Source organism: Somniosus microcephalus, chromosome 2, assembly GCF_052327205.1.
Source record: "Somniosus microcephalus isolate GS21.2 chromosome 2, FLI_Smic_1.0, whole genome shotgun sequence".
NCBI classification, from domain to species: Eukaryota; Metazoa; Chordata; class Chondrichthyes; order Squaliformes; family Somniosidae; genus Somniosus; species Somniosus microcephalus.
The window spans coordinates 219,153,039-219,179,429 of NC_140988.1; positions in this window are offsets into that span (position 1 = coordinate 219,153,039).

The following is a 26,391-nucleotide window of genomic DNA, read 5'->3' on the forward strand; positions in this document are numbered from 1 at the left end:
GGAGCAGGGAGGTCACCTCGCTTCCCAGCGAATGAGGTCAGGGAACCAGATCTCCATGGACCAGATTTTAAGAGGAGTGCTTTCTGAGCATGGTCATCTGTTGGGATCATTGGCAGTTCTACTCAGAAGCATCCAGGAAATGTCAGCTAGTACAGAGGAGTCCAGTATGGAGGTTACACACGTAAATGGGGTTACTGTAGGAGTGCTTGAACTCCTAACGACAGTACTGAGACTGAAACTAGCAGTTAACCAAACGTGGTTTAATGCACTAGTAAAAGTTACAAACAAAAACGCAGGAGAAACTCTATACAGGTCTGTACACCAATTGGTTCCACGAGGACAGAGGGGGAACGCCTCTCCCCTCTGACGTCATGACGTCATCACGTTTCCCGCCGTTGGAAACGTCACGTGACCTGCGTGATGACGTCATCGCGCTGGATCGCCATTTTACCGAACCCGCGCTGTTTATACAGAGCAAACACTTAAAGGTAACAAGCCTCTGTTAAAGGCAATTATATACATTACTGCAAGTGTCTCTTGGTGGCTTTGCCACATACGCCCCCCCAGAATTGTCTTTAATAAGGAAAGTCAATCGCAGAGGAGGTCGGACAAGCCTGTTTGAATGACTCCTAAATTCCCGGAGAGGAAAACGCTGAGCAGCTGGTGAGCTGGAGGGGATAGCGGCCTGGTCTGGTGCGGCAGCAGCCGGCGGTCGACCCCTACGCGGTGGCTGAGCGGGCTCGACTGGCTGTTCAAGGTCCAAGTGCGCGGGCTTGAGGCGATCGATGGAGATGTGCCCCCGAGGTCGACCAAAAACATCTTAGCCCCTGTCTGTAAAACCCAGAAAAGACCCCTATATGGAGGCTGGAGCGGGCTGCGATGGGCGTCTTGACGAACGAACACGAATTTGGCCTTCATCAACTCCACTGGAATGTGGGAGGCAGGAAAACAGTGTTGTGACGTCGGAACTGGCCGGAAGCACTGGGCCGCTTCGCGGTGGGCTTCCCGCTGAGTGGCTGTGGACCACAGCTGTGTAGGGGGCGCTAGGAATTCGCCTGGTACCCAGAGTGGCTGGCCGTAAACCATTTCCGCGGCCGAAGCCTGCAGGTCCTCCTTTGGCGCCGTGCGCAACCCCAGCATAACCCAAGGCAGTTTATCAACCCATGCCGCATCCAGGAGGCTGGCCCTGAGCGACACCTTCAATGAACGATGAAAATGCTCACACAGCCCATTTGCCTGCGGGTGGTAGGCCGTGGTGCGATGGAGTTTGGTGCCTAAGGCTGAGGCCACCGCGTTCCAAAGCTCAGATAAGAATTGTGGACCGCAGTTGGACGAATTATCCATCGGAACCCCAAAGCGTGCTACCCATGACGAGATAAAGGCTCGAGCGACATCCGCAGAGGTGGTAGACGTCAGGGGAACCACCTCTGGCCATCTCGTGGTGCGCTCTACCATCGTCAGAAGGTGTGTGAAACCCCGCGACGGCGGGAATGGCCCCACAAGGTCGACGTGGACGTGGTTGAACCGACGTTCCGGTACCTCGAAGGTGGCCAAGGGGGCCCTGATGTGTCATTGTACTTTGGCTCGTTGACAAACCACACATGTGTTCGCCCAGTCGCAGATGTCCTTGCGCATCCCTCTCCAGACGAATTTGGATGCTAGCAACTTCTGCGATGCCCTCACGCCAGGATGCGAAAGTCCGTGTATGGCGTCGAAAACTTTTCGACGCCAGGTGGACGGAACAATCGGACGGGGGTCTCCCAAGGAGACATCACAGAGTAAAGTGGTGCCCGCCGAATGGAACGGCACATCCTTCGGTTGCAGGCTGGCGGAGTCAGAACGAAAAGCTTGAGTGTCCGGGTCGGCAGCCATCCTCGCATAATCGATCCCCAACTGCACGGCTTGGATGGTGGCGTGGGAAAGGCAATCCGCTACCACGTTGTCCTTGCCGGCCACGTGCCGGATGTCGGTGGTAAATTCAGAAATAAATGTAAGCTGTCGCTGCTGTCGAGCCGACCACGGCTTGGCCGTCTTGGCCATCGCGAATGTCAGCGGTTTGTGGTCGACAAACACAGTGAAGTGGCGCCCTTCGAGCAGAAAACGAAAATGGCCAAAAACAACGGCAACAGCTCCCTGTCAAAGGTACTGTACTGGCGTTCATGCCGTCGCAGCTGGCGGCTAAAAAACGCCAGTGGTTGCCACATGCCGTCAACCCATTGCTCCTGGACGGCCCCCATGGCGTAGTCCGACGCGTCAGTCGTGAGAGCGATGGTGGCTCCTGGCAGGGGCTGTGCCGACATTGTCGCATTCGCGAGGGCGGTCTTCGTGTCCCCGAAAGCGCGGTCCATTTCTGGTGTCCAAACTACGGGCTCCTTTCCCGGCTTCCCTCTGAGGGCCTTGTGGAGCGGCAGCATGAGCTGTGCAGCCCTGGTAACAAAACAATGGTAAAAATTTACCATACCCAGGAACTCCTGGAGTGCCATCACGGACTGCAACCGCGGGAATGCGGTGATCACCTCCACCTTAGCCCGAAGCGGCATTGCCCCCTCTAAAGTGATGCGGTGGCCTAAGAAGTCGATTTGCTGCAGGCCGAACTGGCATTTGGCCGGGTTGACAATGAGGCCGTGCTGCTGAAGGCGACGAAAGAGAATGCGCAGCTGCTTGAGATGGTCCTCCTTTGTGGCGCTGGCGATCAGTATATCATTCAGATAAACGAACAAAAATTTGAGATCCCGCAGCACTGAATCCATTAGGCGTTGGAATGCCTGCGCCGCGTTTTTAAGTCCGAAAGGCATGCGGAGGAACTCAAACAGGCCAAAAGGGGTGATGACCGCTGTCTTTTGGACGTCCTGGGGATGCACCGATACCTGATGGTGCCCACGGACGAGGTCGACCTTCGAGAAGATCGAATTCCCCGCCAAATTTGCGGAGAAATCCTGTATGTGCGGTATGGGGTACCGGTCGGGGGTCGTGACATCATTGAGGCAGCGGTAGTCACTGCATGGCCACCATCCACCCCCGGGCATAGGGATGATGTGGAGAGGCGAGGACCAGGGACTATTCAACCGGCAAATAATCCCCAATTTTTCCATGGCGGCGAACTCCGCCTTAGCAGCCGCGAGCTTGCTGGGCTCTAGCCACCGTGCCCTGGCATAGACGTGAGAGCCGGTCGTACAGTATTTGTAGGGAAATGGTGTTAGGAAAATTGATGGGACTGAAGGCCGATAAATCCCCAGGGCCTGATGGTCTACACCCCAGGGTATTTAAGGAAGTGGCCCTAGAGATAGTAGATGCATTGCTGGACATCTTCCAGAACTCAATAGACTCTGGAATGGTACCCATGGATTGGAGGGTAGGTAATGTTACCCCACTATTCAAAAAAGGTGGTAGAGAAAAAGTGGTAGTGGGGAAAATGCTAGAGTCTATTATAAAAGATGTAATAGCAGAGCACTTGGAAAGCAGTGACAGGATCGGACAAAGTCAACATGGATTTACAAAAGGTAAATCATGCTTGACTAATCTACTGGAATTTTTTGAGGATGTAACTGGTAAAATAGATAAGGGAGAACCAGTGGATGTGGTGTATTTGGACTTTCAGAATGTTAGATCCGTGTATCTTGATGTTGTATCCTTCAATAATTAGACAAGAGACTGCAGGGAACGATCAACAGGTGTTTACTGAATGAGGGTTACTCTAGAACTAACTATACAGATCACTACTCAGGGTTTATATACAGGTGTGGTCACCGCCAGTACTACAGTATACAGGAGCTGTAAAAAGTAGTTCTCCCCTTAAAGGTATATACATTACAATTCCTCCCCTTTTAGCTTAACAGTACCATAACACTCATTTAACAATTAAATATCAAACTAATTACAATTAACACTTTTAACATGCAACATTAGCTGCAAATAGTCTATTTATAAATTCAGTCTTTGGGGAGGCTTCCTGATCCTTTCTGGATAGCGCCTTTCCCGAGTGTCTTGCTCTTGGTGCGGAGGCGATTCTGGCCCCCTGTCGTTGGTTTGTGCATCCGCTTCCGATGCTACTGTTTCTGGGGTAGATGCGACCTGTACGTCGGGTTCATCACCAGGTACGTATGGGCGAGACATGGGGTTGACTCATTCCTGTGACTCTAGGATCTGGTCAGCATGGCGTCTCACAATGTTCTCCCCAACATCCACTGTGTACATTAGAGGCCCCTGCCATGTGCATATCGTTCCTGGTTGCCATTTCTCTGTTCGGTAGTCGCAGGCCAAGACTGGTTGCCCTACATTGAAGCTCCTTGTCGGCTTCTCATTGATGTACATTTGGTCTGAGCAAATCCAGACGAGATCTCAACCTTCGGTTAAAGAACATCATGGCCGGGGCCTGGTTGGTGACTGCATGTGTCGCATTTCTGTAGGCTAACAGGAAATTGTCCACCTTATGCTGCAGTGGAATGTCGTCATCGCACATGGCCTTTACTGCTTCTTTAAAGGTTTGTACGAACCTCTCAGCCAATCCATTTGTGGCTGGATGATACGGGGCGGATGTGTAATGCCTTACCCCATTCCTTTTCATAAATCTTCGAAACTCTTCGGACACAAACTGTGGTCCGTTATCAGAGCAAATCTGCTCTGGCAAGCTGTTCCTGGCAAAAATGGTCTATAGGACTGCAATCGTTTTCTCCGTGGTGGTGGAGGACATTTTGATCACCTCAGGCCATTTCGAGTGTGCATCCACGGCTATTAAAAACATTGAGTCCATGAATGGACCAGCAAAATCAATATGCACCCGTTGCCATGGAGATGAGGGCCACTCCCATGGGTGTAGAGGGGCATGTGGTGGTGCATTTTGGATCTTCTGGTATCCTGAGCAGCTCTTTGTCAGGTCATCGATTTGCTGATCGATCCCCGGCCACCACACATAAGCCCTAGCAAGGCTTTTCATTTTCACCCCTCCCAGATGACCTTCGTGAAGCTCATTGAGCACTCTCTCCCTTAACTTGGGTGGAATTACCACTCGGGACCCACACATCAAGGTCCCCTGGCATACTGACAGCTGTTCTCTTCTGGATGAGAATGCTGGCAACAGTGAGTCTCGCCATGTGCTGGCCATCCCTTCACCGTCAAATCATATACCCGAGACAGTGTCGGGTCATTTCGGGTCTCCTTCTCTATACCAGCGTTAGTTACTGGCAAGCATTCAATTATAGTCGAATGAAATATTTCGACAGATTCCACTGCTGGTGCTTCCTCCACAGTAGGCAGTGGCAGGCGTGATAGCCCATTAGCGTTTCCATGCTGTTTCGTGACCTTATACTCGATTTCATATTGGTGCGCCCCTAGAAAATGGGACCATTTTTGTAGCCATTGCGCAGTCATCACCGGAACGCCCTTCTTTGGATTAAAGATGGAGACAAGTGGTTGGTGGTCAGTCAGCAAGGTGAACTTCTGCCCGTGCAGATAGTGATTGAACTTTTTTACTCCCCACATTAGGCTGAGGACCTCCCTGTCAATCAGGGTGTAGTTACGCTCGACTGAGGTTAGCGACAGAGACGCAAAGGCTACTGGCCTCTCCGAGCTGTCTGGGAATTTGTGCGACAGCACCGCTCCAATGCCAAAGGGTGATGCATCACACGCCAACCGAATTGGTAGTGCTGGGTTGAAATGAGCCAACACCTCTTTTGATGTGATCAATGCTTTGCTCTTCTGGAAAGCTCGTTTACATTCGTCACTCCACTTCCATGGTACCCCCGTTTGCAGTAAGTTGTTCAGTGGGTGTAGTACGGTAGACAAATTCGGCAAGAACTTATGGTAGTAGTTCACCAGCCCGAGGAACGACCTCAGTTGTGACACATTTTCCGTTGCTGGAGCCTTAACTACTGCCTCAATCTTTTCAGGGGACTTATGTAACCCCTCTTTATCAATAACGTGGCCACAATACGAGATCTGCTTCTGGAAAAACTCGCATTTGTGGCGATTAGCTCGGAGCCCATATTCCTTCAATCTAGTGAGCACATGCTCCAGGTTGGCGAGGTGATCACTGTCATTTTCGCCCGTGACCAGGATGTCGTCCAAATAACACTGGGTCCCTGGAATCCCTTGCAGGACTTGTTCCATTGCCCTTTGCCAAATAGCCGGAGCTGATGCTACCCCGAACACCAGCCGATTGTATTGGTAGAGACCTTTATGAGTGTTGATCGTGAGGTACTGTTTCAAGGCTTCTTCTACTTCCATTTGCAGGTATGCCTGGGCCAGATCAATCTTAATGAAGCGTTTCCCTCCCGATAGCGAGGCGAAAATATCTTCAATCCGCGGAAGCGGATATTGTACAGTGTGAAGGATTGGGTTCACTGTTACCTTAAAGTCCCCACAGATGCGAACCATCTTTGGTTCCACAGGCGTATTACTCAACGACCTCTTCATTACAGGAACGATGGGTGTAGCCCACTCGCTCCAGTCCACTTTGGACAGTACTCCTGAACGTTCCAAACCTTCCAGCTCTGCTTCGACGGCTGGGCGGATCGCATAAGGTACCAGTCTGGCCTTAAAAAACTTTGGGCTTGCATTTTCCTCTATTTTGATCATCGCTGTTATGCCTTTTATTGTTCTGAGTCCCTGCTGGAACACTTCTTGTGTGTCAGTTAGCATTTTTGACAGTCGTCCAGGTGTGACGTCGTCATCCTTTTTGGCATCTACAGTCAGTGCTTGTATGGAATGCCAATCTAGCTGTATCTTTCGGATCCGTTCACGTCCTAGTAGTGGTAGTCCTCCATCTGATAATACATATAGGTCCATTTTTGGTGTTTCCTTGCCGTTATATATAACGTTCACCCTTATTTTTCCTTTGGGGTAGACCTTTTGCCCCATGTACATCTTCAAGACAATCTTTGTATCTCTCAAGGGTATATGTGAGAATAGCCGCTTGTAGTCCCTTTGGTTTATGACTGCTGGGCTGATCCTGTGTCCAATTCCATTTTCACTTGGACTCCTGCTATCTTGAGCGTGACCCAGATAGTTTGGTGATCCTCCGTTTTGATCACATTATGTAGTTTCAGACAACCCAGCTCCTTGCTTCCGGAGTCTTTATCACTTTTCTGTTCGTCTGAACTACACTCCGTCACCTTATGTACCTTCTTGTACTTCTCCTGTGGAGATTTCTTGCTGCTGGTTTTCTTTCCCGACCTGCAGACTCTTGCTATGTGTCCTACTTTTCCACACTGTCTGCACAATTTGTCCTTGAACCAGCAATCATTATGGTCGTGTGCTGTTCTGCCACAGTGATAGCACTTCACTGTTCTGTATGACATTTCATTTGTGCCATATTCTTGCGGCCTCCATTGTATCTCTGCCGCGCCCCGTGCTGCTGCTTCGTGTGATACTGCAATGCTGAAAGCCTTGTCCAGCGTAAGATCCTTTTCTGATAGAAACCGTTTCTGGGTTCCTTCACTTTGAAGCCCACACACAAACTTGTCCCTTAAGGTATCTGCTAGTCCCGTTCCAAACTGGCAGTGTTTCGATAGCTTGCGCAGTTCCGTTAAATACTCAGCATTACTTTCATCTTTACGCTGGTTCCTTTTGTGAAACTTAAATCTTTCTGCTATCAGCAGCGGTGTGGGGTTTAAGTGATCCTTAGGATTGACACTATGTTTTCAAAATCCTTTTCTACTGGCTTCTCTGGGGTTACTAGGTTTCGTAGTAAGCCATACGTTTTTGCACCCATTGAATTCAACAATACCAGCACTTTCTTGTCACCTGGCACTTCATTGCAATGCATACTTCTATGCGTTCGACATATGTCGTCCAATCTTCAACTTCATTGTCGAATGCTGTGATACTGCCACTCTACTGCATTTTTAGGTGTGGTTAGACTGGCTTAAAATGGTGCATCCCGCGCTTTCCTTTCTTCCCCGCTGCGGCTTAAAAAGACGTCTCCCGCACTTTCCTTTCTTCCCCGCTGACGCTGCTCGGCCCTTGAACACCGGCTGCGCTCTGCGCGTTTTCCTGCGCGCCTCTCTCCCCCGTTGACGCTGCTCGGCCCTTGAACACCGGCTGCGCTCTGCTCTCTCTCGCCTCTCTCCCCCGTTGACGCCACTCGGTCCTGAACACCGGCTGTGCCCTGTGCGCTCTACCCTCTCTCTCTCCCCCATCGACGCTGCTCGGCCTTTTCCTGTGCCGCTCGGTCGGCTGTAGCTGCCGCTGTCCGGGAAGGGTCTGCGCAGTACCTGTTGCCAGCCCGTTCCACTGGACCACCGTGACTGGAAAGCCAAGCCTGGCTCTCGACAGCCTCCCCTGCGATGCTCAAATCTCCGCTGGATGACTGGGGGGGTTTCCCGTGGTCGACGCCCGTGCTTCTGGACTCGGCCTTCTTCCACTGTTCTCCAGGAGCGAATCCCTGGGAGGTGATGCAGAGTTGCAGGTAGGTTTGAATCTGCTCGTCGCCAATGTTAGATCCGTGTATCTTGATGTTGTGTCCTTCAATAATTAGACAAGAGACTGCAGGGAACGATCAACAGGTATTTACTGAATGAGGGTTACTCTAGAACTAACTGTACAGATCTTTACTCAGGGTTTATATACAGGTGTGGTCACAGCCGGTACTACAGTATACAGGAGCTGTAAAAAGTAGTTCTCCCCTTAATGGTACATACATTACACAGAAGGCTTTCGATAAGGTCCCACATAAGAGATTAGCGTGCAAAATTAAGGCACAAGGGATTGGTGGCAAGGTATTGACTTGGATAGAGAACTGGTTGGCGGACAGAAAGCAAAGAGTTGGAATAAACGGGTCATTTTCCGAGTGGCAGGCAGTGACTAGGATCGGTCCTCGGACCCCAGCTGTTCACAATATATATGAATGATCTGGACGAGAGAATTGGATGTAATATCTCCAAATTTGCAGACGACACAAAGCTGGGTGGGAGGGTAAGCTGTGAGGAGGATGTCGTGAAACTCCAGTGCAATTTGGACAGGTTGGGTGATTGGGCAGAAACATGGCAAATGCACTATAATGTGGATAAATGTGAGGTTATCCACTTTGGTGGCAAAAACAGGAAGGCAGATTATTCTTTGAATGGCAATAGATTGGGAGAAGGGGAAGTGCAAAGAGACCAGGGTGTTATTGTGCACCAGTCGCTGAAGGTAAGCATGCAGGTGCAGCAGGCGGTTAAGAAGGCAAATGTTATGTTGGCCTTCGTAGCAAGAGGGTTTGAGTACAGGAACAAGGATGTCTTGCTGCAGTTGTACAGGGCCTTGGTGAGACCGCACCTTGCGTATTGTGTGCAGTTTTGGTCGCCTTACCTGAGGAAGGATGTTCTTGCCATGGAGGGAGTGCAGCGAAGATTCACCAGGCTGATACCTGGGATGGTAGGAATGATGTATGAGGAGAGATTGTGTCGATTGGGCTTATACTCACTGGAGTTTAGAAGATTGAGAGGGGATCTCATCGAAACCTATAAAATTCTGTCAGGTCTGGACAGACTAGATGTAGAAAGGATGTTTCTGATGGCCGGGGAGTCCAGAACTAGGGGTCATAGTCTAAGGATAAGGGGTAAGCCATTTAGGACTGAAATGTGGAGGAATTTCATCACCCAGAGAGTGGTGAACCTGTGGATTTCTCTGCCACAGAGGGTGGTGGACGCCAGTTCATTAAATATATTCAAGAAAGATTTGGATATATTTCTTGAGGCTAAAGGGATCAAGGGATATGGGGAGAAGGCAGGGACAGGGTACTGAATTTGGATGATCAGCCATGATCTCAATGAATGGCGGAGCAGGCTCGAAGGGCCGAATGGCCTACTCCTGCTCCTATCTTCTAAGTTTCTATGTTTCTACGTTATATGGTGCTCCACCCTATGTTTGGCGGTCAAAGCCGAGAAGGTGGGCTTAGTCAGCTCTGGAAAGTCCCCGAGGAGGCGGGAGAAAACGTCGGGGGGTGGCCGAGCGCAGGAGACCGAGTGCGGTGTGACTGTGCCACGCACACAGTGAATACATTCGAATGTGGCGACGTGAACGAGCCAACAATTTTTTTAATCAACCAACAGGCCGTTGGCGCATAAAGAGTCGGCGCCTAGGAGTGCCTGTGAAATTTTGGCGGTGACGAAGTCCCATATAAAGCGTTGGCCACTGAAGCAGACCCGGACCCCTCCGTGTCCCGCAAGTATGAATCGCACCCCGTTGGCAGCTTGGAGGGGAGAACCACGCCTGCCGGACCGAAGGTCGAGGACTGACGCGGGAAGGATGCTGCATTGCGCCCCTTTGTCGCACAAAAAACGACGGCCCGAGATGGAGTCAGATAAATAAAGTAGTTTCCCGGAATCGCCGATCACCATCGTGGCTGCGGGGCATGCCCCGGAGTCGGTGTTCTTGACGCGCAGTTGCTTGTTCGGTGTTTTGGGCATGAAACTGCAAGGCGGACGGCAGCTTCTGGCCTTCACGCCAAACCGAGCGTGGTAATAACAGAAACCGGTTGTTGGAGGCATCGAGGCAGGGCCCTTTGGAGCAGGGCATCTCGCGACGGCGCAGTTTTGTTGTCAGACCGCGTATATTTTATCCGCCTCTTCGGCGAGCGCTATGCAATCCCCGGCGTCCGATCTGGTGAGGGCCGCCTGCACCTGTTCGGGCAGTTGACTGAGGAACAGTTCGTGGAACAGGAAACATTGCGGTTCAGACCCCAGGAGTGTGAGCATCTGGCTCATCAACTCCGAAGGTTTGGAGTCTCCTAACCCGGGCAGCGTGAGTAGGCGGCGTGCGTGCACTGCCTTCGTAAGGCCGAATACCTGCATTAGCAGTGCCTTAATGGCGACATACTTGTCGGTGGCCGGGGGGTTCTCCAGTAGGCTGATGATCCTCGACGCCGTCGAGCTGTCGAGTGCAGAGACCACGTAAAGATAACGGGTCTGATCCTGCATGACATTGCGGAGCTCGAACTGCGCCTCCGCTTGTATGAACCAGGAGGCCGCCTGTTGTTCCCAAAATTGGGGGAGCTTCAAAGCCACTGCGTTGGCTTCCATCATGGCCCTGCGTTCCGTTTCCACCACGAAGAATGTCCGCGAGGGTTCGGGGTCACCAATGTAGGAGTGCTTGAACTCCTAACGAAAGTACTGAGACTGAAACTAGCAGTTAACCAAACATGGTTTAATGCACTAGTAAAAGTTACAAACAAAAACGCAGGAGAAACTCTACACAGGTCTGTACACCAACTGGTTCCACGAGGACAGAGGGGGAACGCCTCTCCCCTCTGACGTCATGACGTCATCACGTTTCCCGCCATTGGGAACGTCACATGACCTGCGTGATGACGCCATCGCGCTGGATCGCCATTTTACCGAATCCGCGCTGTTTATACAGAGCAAACACTTAAAGGTAACAAGCCCCTGTTAAAGGCAATTATATACATTACTGCAAGAGTCTCTTGGTGGCTTTGCCACATTACCACTGAACTTCCGTTACTGCGGTGGAACAGGAGAAGCCCAAAGAATTCACCCCCTATGCCTCCAATTTTAGTATTTTTAAATACTATGGGGGAAAAATTGGTGATCACCAGCAAAGCAGCTGGTGTCACCACCAACTGCCGTTAGCGGCTGCCCGAAATGGCCATAGCGCTAACCAACCAAAATTGGTGTGGGGGGCATGGAGGTAGATGGCGCAGCGTTAACCTTAGGTGCAATGCCTTCCTTGTGGCATCCACGAGGGATCCAGGACCAATTTGTAGTCCTGGTGCAGCGTTGCTTCCCTTCGCATCTGTGTGCAAGACTATGAAGCTCGCAAAGCATTGCGGGCAGTGAGGAGCTCTGAAATTTAAAGGGGCCATGCACATTGAAGCAAGACAAAATAAAATGCACTGATTCAATACATTTTTCAGCCCTTTCTGTCTTCTTACAAATATTCAATATTTAAAAGAAGCTCCAAATGTGATTATTCAGCTCTTAAAGCTGAATTACCTTCCTAAACGGAACAAATGGGAAATCTGCCTCAGCACTAACAGAAATGGCTTAGCAAGCCAGGGAAGGGGCACCAAGGGTCTCACACGGAGCAGTCCAGCTTTGGCAGGGGGTCAACACTGCAAGACTGTCCCTCTTGCTTTGTACAGGGGCCAGGAGGCCCTGGAGGCCCTCCAGAAAGAACAATGTGGCAGCACGGTGGCATAGTGGTTAGCACTGTTGCCTCACAGCGCCAGGGACCCGGGTTCGAATCCGGCCTCGGGCGACTGTCTGTGTGGAGTTTGCACATTCTCCCCGTGTTTGCGTGGGTTTTCTCCGGGTGCTCCGGTTTCCTCCCACAGTCCAAAGATGTGCGGGTTAGGTTGATTGGCTATGATAAATTGACCCTTAGTGTTAGGGGGATTAAAATATGTGGGGTTACGGGGATCGGGTGGGATATGTGTCGGTGCAGGCTCGATGGGCCAAAATGGCCTCTATCTGCACTGTGGGGTTTCTGTGATTCTGTGATTCTGTGACATTAAAGGTCATCACTGCCAGCCGTGTCGCCCACACCACCTGGCTCCAGTGCCCAAAGAAGCTTCATGATCTCAGACCATTGGTCAAGGTCAGTGAATGCATCTTCAAAAGCCATCTCCTACCAACTGCACCACTAGCCTCACACACTGCTCAATGCACGACCTCCAATCACGCACCTACCAACAATCTGCACCAGTGACAAGACACATCTACCATTCCTAGCATCACCTCACACCTTTGGAGGAGACACTGCAGGCCATTCTTGGCAGGAACATGGCTGAGCCCTTGGCCAGGGGCAGGGCTGAAAAGATATGTTATACCCCTCTGGCACACCTCTAGGTTACCCGCCACCCGTCAGCACAACTGCACCCTTTTATCTTCCTCATATCACACTCTCAAGACATGCAGCCTGCCCAGCCAGTGGGTCAACAAGAAGAGGTAGCCTGCCCAGCCAATGGGACCACAGGTGGATGATACCATCCCAGATATCCCGGCCACAAAGGGGCTGTCTGGGATGCATCCTTCTGTCTGATTCCTCCACTTTGGCTTCCTCCTTTTCTGTGTCTTCCCCTTCTGCGTCTTCCTCTTCCCTCTGCAAGCGAATGCTGTAAATGTGAAATGACAGCATAAAATGCTGGAAATACTCAGTTGGTCAGGCAGCATATCGACCTGAGACGTGAACTCCACAGATGTAGCGTAACTGCTGAGTATTTTCAGCATGTTCTGTCTTCTCAAAGGTGTTCACTTACCATCCAAGCCTTTTCAAGCATCCAGCAGCACTCCCAAAACACTTAAAAACTTTTCACATCTATTGCAGCAAGCCACCACTTCAATAAAATCCAAAAAACCAAGGCCAAACCCTTCCACTCAAACTTACCTGATTGATGTGTGTGTCCCTTTAACAGCTGCAGATATCACCCCTGTCAGCGTCTGTCAGACTGCTTAAATTGAGTGCTAGGTGACGTTAAGTCGGCGATGCACGCCGACTGACATCACCACACCACCAGTTTTTTTACAGGGTGCTGCCGGTTACCGGCAGCACAAAGGGGCCCACGAATATGGTGGTCGACATGGGGACCTCCAGCTAGCGCAAGAGCGGCGGCCGCCATTTTTTTTTAGAATCGCTGGCGCTAACGGGTGGTGGTAAGTATATGAATTCCTCGCCCCAAGTATTGTCTGCAAAGTTGAACATTGATGTAGAAAGACCCACTAGTGTGTAAAGCAAATAATATACTATGTCAGTAGTCTGTCTTATAATTAATTTCTCCCTGTAATGGTCATGATTGGTAATTTTCATAGTTCTGAAATAAACTAAATAATTTGCTGGTGCAACAGCCTTGGTTTATATAATGGTCATTCATCATTGCATAGTACAAGAAATTAATAGAAGTAAATGATCAGTACTTGAGTACTTGGAAATGTTGATTCTGCTTTTTTCTAGAAAAATCATAGATATAAGTTTTATGCAAATTTCATAAAAGTAGCTTATTTCTGAATTTCATTATCTGGTAGGTTCAAAACTTATCCAACATTCCACACCATTAGCATTTAAAATTTAATTGCTTTGAAATCATCTTCCAGGAATTTTGGGGGGTAAATTGAGAAGAGGCCTTATCTGCCAGGACCAATTCACAGTTGATGCAATATTTATGGCTGACTTAAAGTACTTGGGCTGACAGCATCTGCTAGTACACACCACTTAACCAGTTTGGGAAATACTACACAGTAAATTATCAGTGTGGGACATATTTCAATATAGGTTCTTTTTTAAATTGGCAAACTATTCAAAAATTTGCTAATCAGTCTTTTCTCCAGCTTGCAACAGCAAGTATGATTTTATGAATTGAACATTTATACCACTGACGTGTGTGACTACGGGCTCCCATGATGGCTCAGAAGGCTTATTCAGTGAGTTGTTCAGCTGTGCAAAGCAAGAAGGATCCCCAACATGTGCTGACTATACAGACCTTAGCTGGGGTGGTGATGGGGGTGATGGGCGTGATGATAGGGGTGCTATAAGTGACATTAGTGCCCTTGAGCTGGAAAAGAAAAAATCAGCTCAGCTTCTGGCTCTTGATCACTATCAAACATTACTTTACGTGACTGATTATTCTCAATTAATGATGCAACTGTTAGAGTTAAGGCTTCACTGCAAAAGTGAGCTGCCTGTTCACTGTTAAAAGCCAAGGGGGTGAAATCGGATATCGCCCCGTTTGGGGTGCTAACTTTTGAAATTTTGCAAATTTAGCACCAGGCGCTAAGGATTCTGAACTTCTACTGAATTGGGTGTTAGCGCCCCAGGAATGAAGTGGGGCACTAAATCACGCGCTAATGACCTCAGTGGGACACTACAGGGGTGCTACCAGCAAGGCGCGAATGAATTTCAGGTGCAATGCATTCAGTAATGATCCTTCACACGGGTTCCTTCCAGCTCTTAAAGGGGAGGTTGCATCATTGTGCAGAAGCTCATTTTCAGCATTGCTGGCTTTGAGATGACCTGCGAGCAAGTGAATCCCCTGATGGCTACGGCTGTTCCCACTCCCAGGGAGAGAGCGCGTCGGTTCACAGACGTGGCATTGGAGGCATTGGTGGCTGGAGTGGAGCGAAGGAGGGCAATGCTGTTCCCGGCCACTGGAAGGAGGCCATCACTTCAGGTGTTCAGGGCAATGTGGAGGGAAGTGGCCCAGGAGGTCTCGACCAGTAGTGTGGTGAAACCCAGCCTGACACAGTGCCGCAAGAAATTCAATGATCTCAGTCGGGTGGTCAGGGTGAGTATATGCTTCAACAGTTCCTACATACCAGCATCTGAACCTCAGTCTGTGCACACTGCGCAAAGAGCCACACCGCCACCACTCACCCACCAAACATCTTCACCTACTCAAACTCACATCCACATCTCACGCCTTGCCTACAATCACAGCTATTCAACGACGGCAGGCATATCTCCCAAACACATAGCTGGACTTTGACCAAACACATTTGTTTCTCTTGCGGGCAAGATGGCCCACAATAGGAGGGAGCAGCAGAGAACAGGTGGGGGTGATGCGCAGGTCCAGCAGCTCTCAGACCTGAAGGAGTGAGTGCTGCGACTCATTGGGCAGCAGGTGGTGGGCGCCGTGGCCGTCGGCGACGTCAACCCCATTGGGGGCAGAAACGGTATCGTCAGCTCTTCTCCTTCTCTCATCCCACTTCCCCATCGCTCCACAAACCTTTCTCACTTTCCACCTCCTCAGAATGCCTGCATTCCTTGCTCCATTCCTGTCCCCTGCCCTCACCTTAATGCAAGTTTTGTGCCTTTAAACTTTCAGATAATCAGCAACCAGATGACCAGCCTATCCCTGAGCCCACCACTGAGGGTGAGGAAGGAGAAGAGGAGGATGAGCAAAGCACCACGTCACTGCATCTCTCACCCGCAGGCACCACCTCAGATATTGGCACTACGCGATCGTTAGAGGCAAGTTTAGTAGAGGGGTCTGCACTGGGAGATGCACCGGGGATGAGCGGGCTGCAGCAAGGCCAGGGGGAAAGGGGAACTCGGGAGCCAGCTCCCCGGAGGGCGAGTTCGTGCATGAATTCTACTGCACAGGACTCAGATGAGGACCTCGATGAGGAGGCATTCACAAGAAGTGTGATGGCCATGCACACCGAGATGATAGGTGCAATGGTAAGGGTGCCCGAGAGCCTTTCGGCAATGGTAAGTAGCATGGAAGAGTCCACCTCCAACATTGCAGAGCTGTGCGCACACCATGGAACCCATCATTCCCACTGTGCAGAGGATAGTGGACTCCCAGAGAGACCGTGCGGATACCGACCTCATGACGTGTGTGGCAGCTTCCATTGCAGCACAGGCAGAAGCCACGCAATGTCTTAGTGCTGTAATGCAGTCAATGGTTGCTGCCATCGAGTCTCAGACTGCTCTTATGCAGTCTCAGCTTGATGCCACAAAAGCTCTGGGCCCACCACACTCCACCGTGTCACTCCACTTTCATGGTGTCGCAACAGGCCAGCAATCTGTGCTCCAGCAGATTGCTAGGGATGCTGAGGTGCTGCCCCAGGGGAGTGGCAGTAGGTCATGTTGTATCTATGCTTTAATACGTTCAATCAAGCATGTAGATACGTCGAATTAAATCAGAGTCAGGCAGACAGGCTTCTAACTGTGACCTTTACTTTATTGGTAAAATGGCTGACTGCAGCTTTCCCGGGTAATTCCCATAATGCAATGCACATTACATTACTGTATTTACTGGTGTTAAACTCGCATATTACATTACCGTATTGACTGGTGTCAAACTCGCAATCAATACACGACAGGTCAGTGGAGCAGGAACCTGCTCTCCTCTCTCAGGATGACAGCATTCCTGCTCCCACCATTGCCACTCCGCCATTGCACTTGTCGTTGCCTGTCACCCAGCCAGCCCAGACTGTCGCTGCCCAGCCTGAGGTGGTGCAGTGTACAGTCGGGCCTTCCAGGCCCAGAGCTGGTCGAGGGTGTCCTGCAAGACCATCTGTAGTCTCTGGCAGCAACACTCAGCAGCCTCCCAACAGCCCTGCTGCAGCCATTAGGAAGACACTACGTAGGAGCACTAGATTAGGAAAGGGGACTAGAAAGGGGGGAGGCAAGGGTTTGCAAAGGGTGATTAGTCAATATTATTGTTTTATATATGTGGTTAATGGTTTTTGATAAATTTATTACTGGAATGTTGCAGATTTGGTGCTGTGTCTCATTTCAGTTCTGGGGTGTGGTATGAAATCACAAAGTGATGGAATGATGGCGACGTGCTCAGCAACCGGAAATAGGACTCAAAGTCACTGGAAACAAAGTCTGATGAGGCGGTCACAGACTAGCCTTGCAGAACGTCGATTGAGTGACTGCCTCCTCCGTTGCTGCTGTTCGTCTTCCTGTTCCTCCTGCTCCTCTTCTTCCTCCTCCTCCTGCTCCTCGTCCTGAGGTGATCCCACTTTGCCTGGTGGCAATGGCTGCGCCCTCATGATGGCCAAGTTATGCTGCATGCAGCAGACGACGATGAAAAGTGACACTTGCTCAGCCGAGTACTGGAGGGCTCCTCCTGAGTGGTCAAGGCAGCGAAAAGTTGACCAAATGTAAAATAAACTGCGGCGACTGTGAGCTGTGAAGGCTGCAAGTTGTTAATCAGTTAAGGAAGTGACAGACCCTGGGCAGGAATAAACGGTTGGGCATTACAAAGAGGTACATCTTCAGGCAAATTGTGTGAACAGCCTTGGGGCCCTGGGGTCATGAAACGAGACATCTGTAGCTGAAGGGAGGAGACAGACCTTGGGAGTTCTGCAAAACAGAACATGAGTTAATGTGTTTTGCACAATATGTATTGTGACCAAATGGTTGTCAGACACAAGCTGTGTATGTTTGAGAGATTGACAGCTCAGACAAGTTAAGCCGAACATTGGAGGAACGCCCCTCACAGCCGGCATGATGGAAATTTACGGAGAGAACAAGAACTGTATAAAAGACAGTGACTAAAAGATAGCAGCACTGCAGTCGGAAGGAGGTGGCCTGGCCAGTCAGTCATCTCGCCTACGAGGAACTACAATCAACGCTGAACTGATTAGGTGGTTGTATGTATGATCTCTTGCAACATTATTGGTGTACTGCTCGAAAACGAGATTTGAATCTTAAAGACGGAACTCATGTGTCTCGTGTAATTTCTCATAAATCTCAAGTACAAATCAGTAACATGTAGGTCTCAGGAGTGAGGTCTTACGGTGGTCGCACATCAACTGCACATTAAGTGAGTGTTAGCCTTTGTGGTTAAGGAATACCTCAGGATTGTTATGAGATGCCCGCAAAGCGACGTGGGTGCTGTCAATGGTGCGCTGCACCATGGGGAAGCCCGTTATCCTGGCAAAGCCACATGCACACTCATGCTGCTTCTCTCTGGTCATGGGGAAGGAAATGTAGTCCCTTCTCCTTCTGTATAGAGCATCTCTAACCTGGTGGATGGAGCAATGGACAGCAAACTGGGAGATGTTGGAGTTGTCGTCTGTCGCATACTGGAATGATCTGTTGGTGTTTGAAATTGAGGGCGACGGTGACCTTGACTGCCACTGAGAGAGCCATGGTGGTCCTGATCTGAGGCTCAGGGTTTGGCTGCAGGAGGTGGCAAAGCTCTGTGACCAAGTCCTTGTTGAAGCGGAGCCTTCTAACACACTGGTCCTCAGTGAAATTCATGTAGGAGAACTGCTGCCAGAATACTCTGGGAGGGTAAGGCCTGCTGTTGAGAGCCCTGTCGGCCCTCCTACCTCTGGCCACATTGGGCACTCTTTCTCTGTGCCTCAGGTGCTTCCGACATTGATGCTGGAGGGCGTGGTCCAGTGCCAGTACAGACAGAGAATATGGATATAACTTCGACTTTATTTTATTGGTAGCCAGTTGGCTTCCTGCACCACATCAAAGTTGCTTTCATATTGGCAATGGTTTCATTGGAAATCCAGGAGAACCCCCTGATCCTTGTGGCAGACTCATAAGCCCTGATTTTAACTTCTGGCAGGAGTGGTGCAGGTGGGGTGCCGAGGCGGATGGCAAACGGGCCTTTGAGCATGAGGCCCGGGAGATTTTAACTCTTAGGCCTCTTCTGCGTGGGCCCCATCAATCTCCCATTCAAATCCGGCAGGAAGCACAAGCTGGTCAGTAGCTGGGAGCAGGATTTCAGGCAGCAGGAAGCTGACACCGGGGACCCAAAGGAATGGACCCCGGCAGTCAGGTAAGTGATTAAGAGGGGCAGTTGGAAGGGCAAAGCATTTGGGGGAGGGGGTGGGAAACCCAGGGTAGGTCAGGCCCGAGGTATTCTTGTGAGGCCCAGAGAAGCACTCCTGCTCCACCTTCCCACCAGGTTGGCCTGGCAGGGAAGGAACAATGGCTTCCCCGCTCAGGGCTCAGGTTAAAATTGCAGTTGGGCTCCAGTGACATCATCAGAGCCCGACCTGCATATTTAAAGAAGGCCCCCGCTGTTGTTGGGCAGGTATCATGCTTGCCTGCTCAAAAGAACAGGTTAAAATTGCACCCAGTGGGAAGGCAGTGGGGTCAGTTGGGTTAAGTTGCTGCACCATTTTAACTGCCTGCCTGCCTGGTTTCCATTGGTGGAAAGCATTAAAATCGGCTCTATACAGCCAGCTTGTTGACTCGTGGGGGTAATTTTAACCCCAAACATGGGTGGGTTGGGGTCGGGTGAGGTATTAAAATTTTTTTAATCTCAAACCCAAACTCAACCCGCCTCCAACCAGTTTACTTTCGGGTTTAATGGAGGCGGTACAGGGGGGCGGGTTGCCCATTTAAATATTATAATGAGGCTGGGAGCCTCACATTCAACCTGCCTTACAAGTTTGACCCTGGTCGGCCGTTTTTCCAGACCTCGGGGAAACCCGGCAGCTCAAGGGAGGCGAGGACAACCTTGGGGAAAAGGCTAAGAGCCCATTCCAGCACTGCTTGTGGGCCAGGAGGAGCAGGAGTGCTTCCCTTCAGCCCCCAAGCTTACCCACTTTCCTGTCATCGGACATCACCCACACCACCCCCCTCATCCAAAGGCCCCCAGGATTAGGCGTCTGGGTGGGAATCTGTTGAAGAAAAAAGACACACACTGTGGAGTCATGTGGGAACCTGGACTCCTGGGGTTCCCGAGCAAAACTCCTCCCCGCTGCCTACGCAACCCACTCCTGTCACCATCGGGGCCATGCACCTCCATCAGCATACCTGTGGAAACCACCATGATGCAGTGTCTGATGGCCGATGTCACAGCTTCCATTGCAGCATAAGTAGTTTCCTTCGAAGGCCTGAGTGTTGCAGTGGAAGCTCAGATGGCTGCCTTGCAAACCCAGATTGCTGCCATCATGGCTCTGGATACCACTGTTCAAAGGGGCTTGCAGGGTGTCACAGCAGTCCATCAATCTGTTCTCCAACAGATTAGTAGGATTGCTGAGGCGCCATCCCAGGAGAGGGCAGTGGCTCCATGGAGTACAAACCTTCTGTCCTCTCTCAGGATGACAGCATTCGTGCTGCCATCCCTGCCACTCCACTAGTGCCCTTGCTGTTGCCTGTCAGCTAGCCAGCTCAGACTGCTGCAGCCCATCTCAAGGTGGTGCAGTCTGAAGCCAGGCCTTCTTGGCCCAAACCTGCTCGAGGTCACCCTCCAAGACCATCTGCAGCCTCCTCAATTGGAGGTCAGCAGCCTTCCATCACTCATGCTGCAGCATCTCATAGGAAAGGCAAAGGCACACGGAAGAGGGGCACTAAGGGACTGCACAAGGGTGATTAATTTTTTTTGTATGCATAATGTCATGAATGAAGTTATAAAATTGGATTAGATTGTCCATTTTCTGCTGGGTTTTATTTTTGTTGTCAGAAAGAGGACAATTTTGGTCAGTGATAGAGGAAAGGTCAGGGGCTAAAAATTTGATTAGCCACAAAAACAGGCACGGGGATCATGCTGCACAATCGGCCTGCACCCGTTCAAAGTAATGCAGGCAGCACATCTTGCTTTCACCCCCTCCCCTCACCACAACCCTACACTTGGTCTTTCTCCTTTCATAAGCCTAAGAACTCCAACCTGGCCAGCCAGTGCAGGAAGAGCAAGAGGAAAGTGATGGAGAAGAAGAGACACTGTCACTGAATCTCAGCCTCGCAGGCACCAGCTCAGATACTGGCACTGCGTGTACTTTAGAGGGTAGTATAGAGGCTGCAAGTGGTGCATCACCGAACATGAGTGGCCTGCAGCCAGGGCAGGGGGAAAACAGTATCGCAAGTGCCAGCTCCCCAGAGGGTGAGGTCGCACACGAGTTCTGCAGAGGACTCAGATGGGGCGGCCTTCAGAAGAAGAGTGATGGGTATGCAAACAGAAATGCTTGGACGTTGGCAGACCTGCCAGAGAGTATGTTGTCATTGTCAAGGAGCATGGAGGAGTCTGACACCAACTTTGCACAGGGCTATGCACAGAGCTTGGAGCCCAGGATTTCCAGGATGGAAATGATGGGCAACTCCATTAGTGCACATGGACCCAACCATGGTGCTGGGTGTCATGGCAGATGCCTCAGCTTCCATTGCAGCACAAGTGGAAGCGACCCAATGTCTGAGTGCTGTAGTGGAAGCTCAGACTGCTCTCATGCAGACTCACCTTGCGGCCACACAAGCTCAGACAGCTGCCATCGTGGTTGCATTTACCAATGTTGAAATGGGGCTTGGAGGGTGTCGTAGTAGTCCAGCAATCTGCCCTCCCAACAGATGAATAGGATTGCTGAGGCGCCGTCCCAGGAGAGTGGCAGTGGCTCCAGGGAGCATGAACCCGCTGTCCTTTCTCACGATGACAGCATTCATCCTCCCACCACTGACATTCCGCCAGTGCCCTTGCTGTTGCCTGTCAACCAGCCAGCCCAGACTGCTGCTGCCTATGCCGAGGTGGTGCAGTCTGCAGCCGGGCCTTCTAGGCCCAGAGTTGCTCGAGGTCATCCGGCAAGGCCATCTGCAGTCTCACCCACTGAAGTCAGCACCCTTCCACTAGCCATGCTGCAGCCAGTGAGGTAGCACTTCGCAGGAGCACTAGGACAAACAAATTCTGCTGTGCATGTTTAGGAAAGGATGTTGAATGGAGCGGCAACGTCGAAAATGGCATGTCGTGCATCAAATCAGCGTTACACGCTGACTGACATCAAAATTTGCCAACTCTGCATACTGCCGGCGCACACACGCCCCACCCACATTATCGCCCTCACCAAGATGGAAAACAGCGCAGGCCACGCGGGAAGTGAGCAGAAGCGAGGCAGATGCCATTTTTTTTAAATGCCCAAAAGTACGGGCACTACAAGTGTGAATTTCGCGGCCAAGGAGTGTGGGACTATTGGTGAATAGGCTGGTGTGGTTGAGGCTACTGGTATCGCTCATGAATTATTTGATTATGTTGAACTCTGACAGAAAGGGGCTGTCTATGTTGTAGCCTCCCTTCATTTTCTTGTTCCTTCACTTTCTCCTCCTCCACCTTCTCCTCCTCCTCTTCCTCATACTCCTGCTCCTCAGCTTCTCGCCTGATAGGTGGTGTCAAGGGCTGTTCCCTCATAATGGTGAGGCTGTGCAGCACATTACCACACATCTTAATACCCACTGCAGAGCTCCTACAGAGTAGTCCAGGCAGGGAAAGCATTGCTTGAGGATACCAATGGTGTGCTCTATAATGTTCCTAGTGGCAGCATGGCTCTCATTGTAGGCTTGCTGTGCACATGTGCATGGGTTTCGGACCAGAGTCATGAGCCATGTCTTGAGTGGATAACCCTTGTCGAGCAGTAGCCAGCATTTGACTTGCCCTGGTGGGTCAAATACAGGTGGCACAGGGGACTGCCTCCGAATGAAGGAATTGTGACTACTGCCAGGATAATGGGCATTCACCTGCATGATGCGCTGCCTGCGGTCACACACCAGCTGCACATTGAGGGAGTGAAATCCTTTTCAATTTATAAAAATGGCTGAGTTCACATGAGGTGCACGCAAGACAATGTGCATGCAGTTAATGGCATCCTACACCTTGGGGAAGCCTGCAATGCATGTAAACCCTCACAATTGCTCTGCTTGCTTGCCTCTGGCAAGAGAGAATAAGATAAGTGCAATCGCATTGAGTTTAAGCAGACTTTGGTAAGTGGCAGAAAAAGCCTTTTAAGTGCATTTACTGAATTTTAGTGAGTAAAAAAGTGAATTATTTGAAGTAAGTTAAATTTTTTAGAGTAAATTAAGCTGTTGGGGAGTTTAAACCGGAAGTAGAATCTGGGTATAAAAAGGGGCGGGCTTAGTGCTGCAGGCTGAGTGCAATCGCAATGAGTGTAAGTAGAGTTTGGTAAGTGGCAGATTTCGGGCAAGTGGGAGGTGAGGGGGTGCTTGTTGCTCTGTTTTGCTTCCCTCTCTCAGGCTAATCCAACACTGCGGACGCGGAGCAGCGAGACAATTCAACCGGACATGTCCCCAGACAGCTTCCACGAGGGAGGTTGGTGATCAGCTGGTTGGTAGGTTCTCTTCCTTCTCTTCTACACTTTTAAGTTGGTAAGTCCTATTAAATAGTGGTGTAATATTATCATCTATATCAGGGCAGAGGGGCTTCATAACTAATAATAAGAAATTTAATTAATTACACAGATATGGGTGAACAGGTGATGTGTCACTGTTGCAAAATGTGGGAGCTGGTGGACCCCATTGAGGCTCACGGTGATTACATTTGCGATAAGTGTTTGCTGCTAGAGGAACTCAAGCTCCATGTTAAAGAGCTTGAGACTGAGCTTCAGACACTGCGACACATCAGGGAGGGGGAGAAGTTCCTGGACTCTATGTTTCAGGAGGTGGTCACACCTATGAAATTAATTACTGCAGATGTAGTCCGTGGTCAGGGACAGGACAGTGTGACTACGAGTGAGGAAGGTACAGGGATCCAGGATGTAGTGTTGAAGGAGCCACAGCCCTTGCTCTTGTCAAGCAGGATCGAGGTTCTTACTCCCTGTGAGGGCGGGAGAGGGGACTGCAGGGAGGATGAGCAACCTGGCCACAGCACCGTGGTACAGGGGGCCATTCAAATGGAGGAAGTAAAAATAAATGTTGTAGTGGTAGGGGATAGTATCATTAGGGGGATAGATAGGGTTCTCTGCAGTCAAGAATGGGAGTCCCGAAGGCTGTGTTGCCTGCCCGGTGCCAGGGTTAAGGTCATCTCTTCTGGGCTGGAAAGAAACTTGGAGTGGGAGGGGGAGGATCCAGTTGTCGTGGTCCATGTTGGTACAAACGACGTAGATAGGACAAAGAAGAAGGTTCTTTTAAAGGAGTATGAGTAGCTAGGGGTCAAATTAAAAAACATAACCTCAAGGGTATTACCTGAGCCACGAGCGAATTTGGCTAGGACAAATAAAATTAAACAGTTAAATGCGTGGCTCAAAGACTGGTGTGGGAGAAATGGGTTTTGCTTCTTGGGACACTGGCACCAGTACTGGGACAGGCGGGAGCTGTTCCATTGGGACAGACTCCACTTGGCCAGTGCTGGGACTAGAGTCCTGGCGAATCATATAACTAGGGCTGTAGAGAGGGCTTTAAACTAATTAGTGGGGGGGGAGGTTTCTAGAGAGCAAATAACAGATATGACAACGGAGAAGGTCATAGACTTAGGTAGCAGTGGGGAAATTAAAAAACAGAACGTGTCAGGAAGGGACAGAAGGTATGGAGTAAAAGGTAAAGTAGTAAAAGGGGAAAAAACAGGAACTAAGTGTCACAAAACATATTTGAAAGTTCTTTATCTGAATGCACGTAGCATTCGTAACAAAATGATGAGTTAACAGCACAAATAACTACATATGGGTATGATCTTGTGGCCATTACAGAAACATGGCTGCAGGGTGACCATGACTGGGAGTTAAACATACCAGGTTATTTAACAATCAGGAAGGACAGGCAGGAAGGGAGGGGAGGTGGGGTGGCTATGTTAATAAAGGAAGGAATCACTATAATACAGAGAAATGATATTGGGTCAAAGGAGCAGGATAGTGAAACAGTTTGGGTAGAGATAAGGAATAATAAGGGGAAAAAAACACTAGTGGGCGTAGCCTATAGGCCTCCGAACAGTTGCAACTCTGTTGGACGGAGTATTAATCAGGAAATAGTTGAGGCTTGTAATAAGGGAACAGCTATAATTATGGGGGATTTAACTATCATATTAACTGGACAAATCAAATTGGGCAGAGCAGCCTTGAGGATGAGTTCATTGAGTGTATTAGGGATGGGTTTCTTGAGCAGTATGTAACTGAACCGACCAGGGGGCAAGCAACCTTAGATTTGGTCCTGTGTAATGAGACAGGATTAATTAAAAATGTCCTAGTAAAGGATCCCCTTGGAATGAGTGACCATAACATGGTTGAATTCCATATTCAATTAGAGGGTGAGAAGGTTGGATCTCAAACAAGCATGCTGAGCTTGAATAAAGGAGACTATGAAGGTATGAGAGCGGAATTGATTAGAGTGGACTGGGAAAATAGATTAAAGAGTAAGACGGTACATGATCAGTGGTGTACATTTAAGGAGTTATTTTACAACTTCCAAAAAATATATATTCCACTGAGGAAAAAAGGGTGTAAAAGAAAAGACAGCCATCCGTGGCTAAGTAAAGTAATTAAGGATAGTATCCGACTAAAAACAAGGGCATATAACGTAGCCAAATCTAGTGGGAGGATAGAAGATTGGGAAGTCTTTAAAAGACAGCAAAAAATAACGAAAAGATTGATTAAGAAAGGGAAGATAGATTATGAAAGTAAATTAGCAAAAAATATAAAAGCAGACAGCAAAAGTTTCTATAGTTATATAAAAAGAAAAAGGGTGGCTAAAGTAAATGTTGGTCCCTTAGAGGATGAGACCGGGAAATTAATGGTGGGAAACATGGAGATGGCAAAAACGCTGAACAAATATTTTGTATCAGTCTTTACGGTAGAGGACACTAAGAATATCCCAACACTGGACAAACAGGGGGCTCTAGGGGGAGAGGAGCTAAATATGATTAAAATCACTAAGGAAGTGGTACTTGGTAAAATAATGGGACTTATGCCGGATAAATTCCCTGGACCTGATGGCTTACATCCTAGGGTCTTGAGGGAAGTGGCGGTAGGGATTGTGGATGCATTGGTAATAATTTTCCAAAACTCCCTCGACTCAGCAAAGGTTCCGGCAGATTGGAAAACTGCTAATGTAACACCCTTATTTAAAAAGGGCAGTAGACAGAAGGCTGGAAACTATACACCTGTTAGCCTAACATCTGTGGTTGGTAAAATGTTAGAGTCCATTATTAAGGAGACAGTAATGTGACATTTGGAGAAACATAATTTACTAGGACAAACTCAGCATGGTTTCATGAAAGGGAAGTCATGTTTGACAAATTTGCTTGAGTTCTTTGAGGAAGTAACATACAGTGTGGATAAA